Genomic DNA, 9,720 nt, shown 5'->3' on the forward strand with positions numbered 1-9,720 from the left:
TCTACAGCCAGCAGGTTTATTCCTAGGTGTCGAAGACCCGAGAGGCATACGATATCCGTCGCCCATTCGTCCATCCGTCCTTCGCAATAACTTTCGTTTTTAGCTTTTTTATACAGTTCTAATTCAATTCAAATGAATCTTAATATAAGTGACCAACATCAAGGGGGCTTGCCTTCTTTCTCTAGACAACGACGAATAACATATTATTATATTAGTTAGTATTAATACCAAGTCTCAGAGTCGTGGCACAGCTGAGTTAGACAACCCAAGGAAGAACTGATCTTGCTTATGACATGGTTGATTTGTGCCAGATTTCTTACAAATTACGTGCGTTCCCGTTTTGACATTGTATGTAAACTGGCTGAATTATTCGTTAAAGTTATTGCTATTCAAAATACGTTCTGTCCTGTATTTTGAGAAAACCTCTCGAAACTGATCGAAATATGTATTGATTTATGTAGTCGTGTACATTCTCAATTACGCCGAAAATGTCTAATTAGAACTTGATAAAAAAGCTTCCATTTATACCATGTTGTAGTACAGTATATGAAAATGCTGAAAAGCTTTAGTTTTTTTTTTGAAAAAGCTGAAATGAATTTCGTCTTTACAATCTACAGAATGTTTTGTCCGAGACGATAGCTTTAAAGGCGAATTAATCGATCAAACATGGAGTCCAATCGATGCTTTATTTATTAAGACAAGAAGGATTTGATAAGCTTTTGTTATACTGCCATATGAAAAGATATCATATTTTTTATGCTTTAGCAGGTTAAAAGCAATCGGTGTTGTCATCAAAGTATGCGTTTTCTTGCATAATAAAATCATTAGTTTAATTGTGTGTAGATAATATATTGACAATCTATAATTTCTTATGTCAATATATAATTTGAAGTTTTATACAATTCTCCATAATTGAGAAGATAAATATAAATGATTGTATGGACGTTTTCCTAGAATCGTCGAGGGAAAAATCTGGTGTAATGAAAGATAAAAGTAATAAGTAGCTAACACTGCCCTGTATCACCGGACACTTAAACTGGTGCTTGAGTAGGCCCTATACTATGATTTTTTTTTTAATTCTTACATTTAAAGCTGTGAGTATAGCCAGTCTGTCAAGGTAAGAAAGACTAGTATTTGTCACTATTACATAAAAATTATCAGAAAAATCTTTAAATTTCAAGACAAATTCTTAATTATAAGTCTAGTGGTAGTGTAGTGCTTCAGTTGTTGGTGTCGACCGACGAACGAAGATGAATGAAGGACGCTGTCAATAACTCATCCGTGAGCAATTCGTGGTAGCCAATTGACATTGAAATTACCGTCGATATTTTGTCTTAATTCCCATTTTTGAGACAGTTTCTCGTGTTTCGACGCAAAACATTGAGCTTAACGTTAAATGGTGCATTTAGCAGGACAATAGTATTTCAAGTAACTGGAGAAACAGGGCGAAATTATCTCATCGTGTTTAAAAATACTTCAGGGCTTTGTTCGTCCGAAAGGTTCCAAACTATTTCTTTAATCATTTAGGCAGCTATATTATCAAATCCATTCCGAATACATCAATATTTAAGGTGAGCGCATTTTTAACCCAACACTTTTGTATTACTATCAAAATGTATAAATTAAGTTATCTAGTCATTCGAATGTTCCCTTTTTATCATATAAGTTACTTAATAATTTGCATCGAAAATGTAGCTTTGGACATTGTAATACCACCGCGAACATCCATTTTTTCATATTGTTGAATGGGTGTCTGCAAAAGTTCATACCTGAATGATGTCAATTGACTTCTTTTATAATACTATATATAATGATATATAATAGATGTTTTTATTTCTTTTAAAACTCATTATGAAAGGTAGGTCACTCATGCACACCTATATTTTCGGCCTTTTCCAATTATCTCCCTCAACTACGTTGATATTTCATTGGCAAAAGAGTTTTTAAATTTTCACGTTTAGTTGATTTTGGAAATGTAAAAGAAAGTATTTGTTTGTTTTGGTAGAGATTGAACACGTACGTGTTTAATTATTTATGATGAGCTTCGTCACTGTCGGGCCAAAAAACGTAACTTTATGTAGAATCGAGAACCTTTAAAGTAATAATACCTCAGTTTTTAATCTTATATATCTAAAAGCATATGTGCTTTGCATGAAATCGAAGCCGGTTCTACCCCGGGAGTACTTTTTTTTATACTTTATGCCAGTTCAGTATTTTCGTCTTGGATCTTTTGTATGCCAACCACTTCCGTGTCCATTCTTTGAACATCTTTATTACAAATGTATAATCTTTATTATTAAATATTTGCCTGTAAAAGTTTTAATGAACTGAAAATTTCAGTCATTCCATTCAAAAATAAACATACGTCCAATTGTATACAATACAATTGGAAACGGTCCTTATGAGTTTACTGATAAGTTCCAAGTGCCTGATCTCTTAACTTCAGCTAGAAGACTATATATAAGAATATTTCACTGGTGCAGATGAGAATATCCTACTCGAAATATGTAGGCCATAAAATGGTTTTGCCGAGTTACCACATAAGCAGTTACCTAAGAGCCGGATATTTCCTTCAACACATACAACACATGATAGACATTTTTCTCTTGCTGTATTCTTCAAATAAAAGATGAAATGAAAAACAAACGCTTATCAGTACGAAACATTTTACATCCCTGATGTAAGACGAGCTTTTCTAGTACTGGTGAAAACAGAAGAAATGCCCGATCGGCATGCAAGGATGCAAGGAAATGTACTTTCCAACTGTCGCTTTTACTGTTTTATCTTTGTCTGGCTTAGATCTATTTCGTGCCTACTGTCTCTGAGTAGAACTTTCATTATCTTTGCTTATCAGCAGCCGATGTTACCTTCCTTTCAATATTATGCTGACAACAATTCAAGTCTCTTGAAACTATCTATTTGTCTTTTATTCGGCCTCTCCTGGAGTATTCTGATGTCGTCTGGGATAATATAACCCAGCACGATGAATTTGAACGTGAGAAAATCCAACTTGAAGCATGCAGAATTATTACAGGAGCCACCAAACTTGTTTCTTTTGCCAATCTTTATAAAGAGACTGGCTTCCAACCCCTTAAAGTTAGAAGGCAAAAACATAAACTCACTCTTTTCTACAAAATGAAAAATCATTTAACTCCACAGTATCTTTCTTCATTGGTACCTGACACTGTTTCACAAACATCCGTATACAATCTTAGAAATGCCGGTGATTCCAGAAACCTGCTTTGTCACACACAGCTCTTTGCATACTCCTTTCTTCCATCAACTGTTAGTGACTGGAACCAACTTCCGCTAGACCACAGAGATTCTCCAACATTGGGCATCTTCACAAGACGACTTTATTCTGATGTAACGAAAGTTCCAACTTATTATTATAGGTGAACGTAAATTCCAAATTCTTCATGGCAGACTTAGGACACATTGTAGTTCTCTTAATGAACATCTATTCTCTAAAAATATCGTAGACAGTCCACTGTGTGTATGTGGCGAGGTGGAAAGTACACACCAATTCTTTTGCAGCTGTCCTAATTATCAGAGGGAGCGCACAGAACTACTTAACTGTATTAGGCCAATTACCACTGTTAAACTAAAAACACTGTTACATGGCGATTCCTCAATTACAAGCAGACTTAACAACTCCATATTTCTTCATGTACATAAATATATACAGAAGACAAAGAGATTCGATATGTAATTCCTTTATTACCTTTTTTCTTGAACACTAATAGCTGTAATAATAGCTTTGTATTCCAGGTTCTTTGTCAGTTTAGCCCTTCTTTATAGCCTTGACGAAAGTCCTAAAACTCCATGTGTCTTAAGTGACATTTCTGACCTATTGACCCCATTCCCTCTATTTTTCTTTCTTCCTTCCTATCCCTATCTCCTTAGATATTATTGTAGGATAAAGCATTTATAATTTAGAGTTAATTTCATATAAACATTTTAATTTTCTTATCCAAAAATCCTTTTTGTCAATCTATTTTAAAAATACAGTTGACACATTTTGTCAGATACCATACATAAACGAAGAAACTGCAAGCAGAACATTTATGATGGATTGTTTATATTGTTACCATTGAAATTGTATTAGTTATAGGGAGAGAGTTTTAAAAAAAGCTTATAGCTTCCTACTCAATCCTATATGTTTGTACATTTAACAATTAAGTGTAACAGATGTAATTATGTCAGTAAAATACTGTTTAAACCAACAACTCAAATTGCTTCTATTGGCGGGATATCTTGTGTCGGTCTTAGTTTAAACATTATTTATTACGTAACATACATTTTTAGGAAATTATTGACAAACAAAGATACAAAAGGAATAGGACAGGAACGTAAGAATTAACTAAAATAGTTACTTTCCTTGCAAATGAATTGCATAAATAATGACAAACATGAATGGGTGATCAGAATTATATTACGTTGAAATAAGCGCAGTTCTTGTTAAAAAAAAGGCTTTTTGGAGGGACAAAACGGCATTGAAAACTAATCCGTCAGATACAAATCGACTTAAGTTTTTGTCAAGTAGGACGAGATTTACCCAGATTAAAAGCAAAGTTGAGAAGGAATATTATTACATTGAAAAGTCCAAATTATCTGATTTAAGTAAACGGAATCCAAGACAATTTTGGAAATATATTAAAAATTTTAAAAATAAAAGCATGCCGAAATCTGCTGATATTAGCGTAAGTGAATTTGCCGAGTATTTTAGTACATTATCTAGCTCAAATAAAACTGACTTTGTATCAGCGGAAGAGGAGAGTAGTCGAACTGAAACTTTACGTATAGATGAACTATATTGTCCATTTACTTTGGATGAATTCTTTTTTAAATAGACATAAAAGCTGTGGCTATGAAAATAATGTGGCCGACATTTTGATAGACTCTAATCATTTTATGACCCCTTATCTTGTTTCTATATTCAACAAAATTTATGACTCGGGGAGATACCCTGAGTCATGGTGTAAAGGTGTTATAATACATATTTTAAAAAAAGGGATGAATCAAACCTTTGTAATTACAGGGGAATAACTCTTGTCAATATAATTGCAAATATATTTTCGTTAACTCTTAGAAACAGAATCAATAAGCGGCGTGAATGTAATGATATCTTTAATGATTCTCAATTTCGTTTCAGAGATAATCATTGTACTAGTGACTGTCTATATTTATTGCACACAATTATTCAGAATACCTTGTTTAATAAATCTAAATTATTTTGTGCTTTCAGTATAGACTATGAAAAGGCATTCGGCACGGTAATACGTGCAGCCTTATCGCTCAAATACTGTAATTCAGGCATTAGTTGTAAAGTGATAACCATGTTGAAGTCTACACTCAGTTCCAAAAGAAAGTGTGCACTTAGTTTTCTGTTATTTTTTCTCGGTTATTTTCATGAAAACTTATAATGTTTGGTACCAGAATTTATATCAGTTCGTAAACAAATTGGTGTGCATTTTAGATTTTGAGTTATACCTGAGAGTTAGTGTATGAAAAAATGAAACAAAAACGTCGGGGAATTTTTTGAAATATTTAAACTTAAAAAAGTGCACACTTTCTTTTGGAACTGAGTATATATACTCAAATGTCAAGTCATGTGTAAAATTAACTCCAAATATAAAACTGTCAGACGTTTTGATGTCACTATCGGATTAAAACAAAGGGAACCACTCGCGCCCCTATTGTTTATACTATTTCTAAACGATATTAAAAATTGTATCGATTTTAATAACCTAACTGAAAATGACTTAACTCAATTGTCAATGCATATGCTGATTTTTGCAGACGACATTGTTTTATTGGTGTATTTTAATTCTACTTAAAATAATTAGTTAACGACGATCGCGTCTCTTCTTTTAAGTCATTAAGTTTTTATCGAACATCATGAATCTCGAACGCTGATTGGTTGTTGGTTATAAAATTATTATTGGTTGAGTTGTTTATATAACGACGCTCATACAATTTTGGCGCCACTTGTTGAATTTGGTAGATACGTGTCACAAGTCTACAAGACAAAAGTTAATAGTAGTAGTTTGAAAAGTACAAAGGAAAATTTTTATTTGGATTGGAATTGTAATTCAGTGACATAGATGTAGAGAGAGCAGAAGGTAAATTCTTTTAGGCAGGCCCATCGGGCTTGCTTCTAAAATTTTGAACATTAAACTTTGTTTGAAGTAAATAACAGTGTTTTAGTGTGCCCGTTTCTAAAATGTTGAACATTAAACTATTTTTGAAGCGAAAAACAATCTTTCGCATGCTATTCAGTGAGAGCTGAAGTGAAGAGATATTTACAGGGCACAGGAACAGATACGTTTTACCCATCTGAGACTAAACAGTTGATGTATTTTTCCGAGACTATAGCCAAATTAAGAAATTATAAAGAAATTCCTTTCATCAAAATTGTTGTGTAATATAACAATTTGTTATGCCGAAGTTACGACGAGGCACCAAGAAAGACTACAGAAAAATGCACGAAGGAGGAGAAATCTGAGGGGGATTCGTCGAGTACAACAGGCATCGCACCACCGCAAAAGGTCGTTGAGTTTAAGGTGGTATCACGTTTTGACTTCCCGGTGAATGATAAAAAACAAAGAATATTCAGTTCTTTCCAAAAACCGTTATGTTATGATTCAACCAAATAGTTTCCTTTGTCTACTAGAAAGGAACAATTCTTATATCTTAATATTGAGGTTTGGTACCTTTATTACAGACAAAAACTAAAACAATAGAAATTCTTACGTGACTTCGGTGAGCTTAACAAAGCAATTTCAAGCACAAATATTAATGTGGAATGTAAAGTAAGTTACACACAGCAATGTCCTACCAAGATACTTACAACCCCGGCCCCCCCTAAAAAGAAAACAACAAAAAAAACAATGCGTTTGCAGAATGGAGAGGTAAAATAATTTTGACAGCTCGTGAAAACTAATTTTGACAGGTGTATGATGACTCCTGCCCTAATAAAAAATTTTCTGTTATTTCTAACTTCAAGTTTGATTTTCTTAAAAACGGGTCTTCTATATTGTAGTTTACAACTCATAAATTAAAACAATAAAAATACATTGTTAGCTTACTGTCGTTTTATTTTTCCAAATCACGTAAGAATTCCTATTGTTTCAATCATTTGTTATTTATTAGAGCAACTCACAGTGTTGCAATCATACAAAACACATCCCTTATCTTCACATAGATATTGAGGATTTACCTAATGAGCACATTTATTGGAAACACAATTTTTATACCGATTGTGTATTGCAATAATGCTAAACTATCTCAGCCGTGACGTGTCCTTAACAGAAGAAATTCCGACAGAAAGCAAAGATGATTTAAAGGCGATGAAGGTAGAAATTGAACAATTAGACCACGAGGAAGCCAGGCTACTCAAACTTCGAGAAAAGGAAGAATTGCGAAGCAACTGAAGGAGAAACGGGCGAAGGTCAGTGCTCTAAAAGGTAAAAAAATAATTTCAAAATCAAATTCATAATCAGTTAAATCTGACATTCTTACAGAAATAGCTTCCCCTTAAATCACGATAGAAGATCTGAGAAAATCAAAGACTCTTAAAACAAGAGCAGAAAAAGAATTCAAAAGCTTAGGTTTATTTAGTTCCACGATAATTTAGATTTTTCAGTATCGGACAGTTATACCTCTTGGTGCTTTTTTCTTTTTGCCTTTTTTTCTCATGTCAAGAAAATCAAATTTTGTGCCTACTTCGAAAAAAGATTTGTTAGACTCAAAATTCTTGTTACAGAAAGATATAAGTGTTTCGGGAGTTGATCTATGAGTTTCGATGAAATAGACAAAAACCATACAAGCAGGAGAAAGAATGCTTTACACTCCTTTAACTAACATAAAGGGTTCAAAGTTATGTACGGCCAGAGCTTTCAAACATATGGTTAAACATACTCCGGCTCCAGAATAGTCTCCGTTATTTGTATTAAACTCAGGCAAATCAGTAGTGACGTAACAAATATATCTTTCAAAGTTACCTGCAGTTATGAGAGATATGGGTTTAGAAATCAACGCATTCCTTCAGGAGAGGTATGTAACCCTTGCTTTCATCAAAATTGTTGTGTCTTCAATTCTCCCTCGGCCGGTGGATCATTCTTGCACTGAAAAAGTTGTTAAAGAAATTAATCATTATCTTGAAGATATTTTGGCGGCTGATCTGAACATCAAATTCATACGGTCATATCGCCCATTTAGTTACAAAGGATAAGTAAAACGCTACCTGTTTGCCAATTGGACGGCGGTTTGCACTTAAATACAAAAGATTCAAATCGTCTTCGACATTTTTTGAGAGTCATTTCAACCCTTTTTTAAAGTAGTTCTAATTGTAATTTGCTAAGTTCAGCAGCCATTTATATCTCAATATCATAACCATAGCAGCAGTCTCGTTTACTTGTTTATTAGCCTTATCATATTTTACAGCAACTGTTAAATTATCGAAAAAGTTTAAGGTAAGGCAATGCTTGTAATTGTTAATAATGCTTAGCAAGACTTTGTATAAACTCTTTGTTAGGTTCTCAGTTCAATAGAATGCTTGTAATGTTGACATTTAGGCCTTACATTTCAAAAAACTATATCCATACCTCAGTGAGTTTATGCAATAAGATTGTGTTGCCTTAGCTAGTTCAGTTTAATGTATTCTTCTGTTCACTTTGTTTATACCGCTATTTATTTGCCTTTTTGTTTAATATTGCTTAACTCGCTGTTATTTTGCTTTATTGGGCTGTTGATTGGCGGGTGTTGAAATTTTAAGTTGACTTTGACCGAAATCACTCATAGTATTGACTTATTGCTGTGTTTGAAATGCGTTTACGCTTATAATCATTGTGTAATTTAATTCGTTTTTGTGAGACGTGCTGCCATCATTAAAATCTATAATATTAGAAGTCTTTTTTATAATTATGAGGAGTTAATTCACTACAAATGCTGAAAGCTTACAAGCACAACTTGATTGTATTTATCAATATTTTGCTAATCGGGGTCTTAAGATAAATGTCAGTAAGACCAAAATTTGTATCTTTGAAAAAAGAAAACAAAACCGTACTTTTGAATGGTATTCTAATGGCGAGAAGTTGGATATTGTTGATCATTTTTTGTTATCTTGGTGTTAACTTCACTTATCCACTTATACCGGAAATATGAAACTTGCTGTAAAGACCCTCGCTGATCAAGCCTTAAGGGCGTATGATAATTTAGTATCTACTTTCAGTAGGGTAAATATGGATATTAGAACAAAATTATCACTTTTTGATTCAATGGTTGCGCCTATTCGTCTGTTTGCTGCTGAAATTTGGGGAATATATGAATTTAAAGAAATCGACAAATTACATTTAAGATTTTGTAAACATATCATAGGGGGTACGAAATCAAACTCCTACCTTAGTTGTCTTCGGCAAGCTTGGTCGCTTTCCATTATTTTAGTTATTATGAAAAAGAGAGCCTTAAAATATTGGATAAAAATCATGAAAGAACAGGAAATGCCAATGTATAGAATTTTAAATGAGCAATGCAATAGCCTAAATGGTGAATCATGGTCACATAAAATTAACTCTTTGTTAGATAGCTTAGGTTTTAGTGATGTCTGATTGAATTTTGATTCAAACTGTAATTATTATGCTATGTTTAAGCAAGTTGAAGTAAGTCAACGCTAAACCATGGTCTGGGTGACATCACAGAAAAAGTACAGTGTTACCT

This window comes from Mercenaria mercenaria, chromosome 12 (genome assembly GCF_021730395.1).
Source record: "Mercenaria mercenaria strain notata chromosome 12, MADL_Memer_1, whole genome shotgun sequence".
Taxonomy (NCBI): domain Eukaryota; kingdom Metazoa; phylum Mollusca; class Bivalvia; order Venerida; family Veneridae; genus Mercenaria; species Mercenaria mercenaria.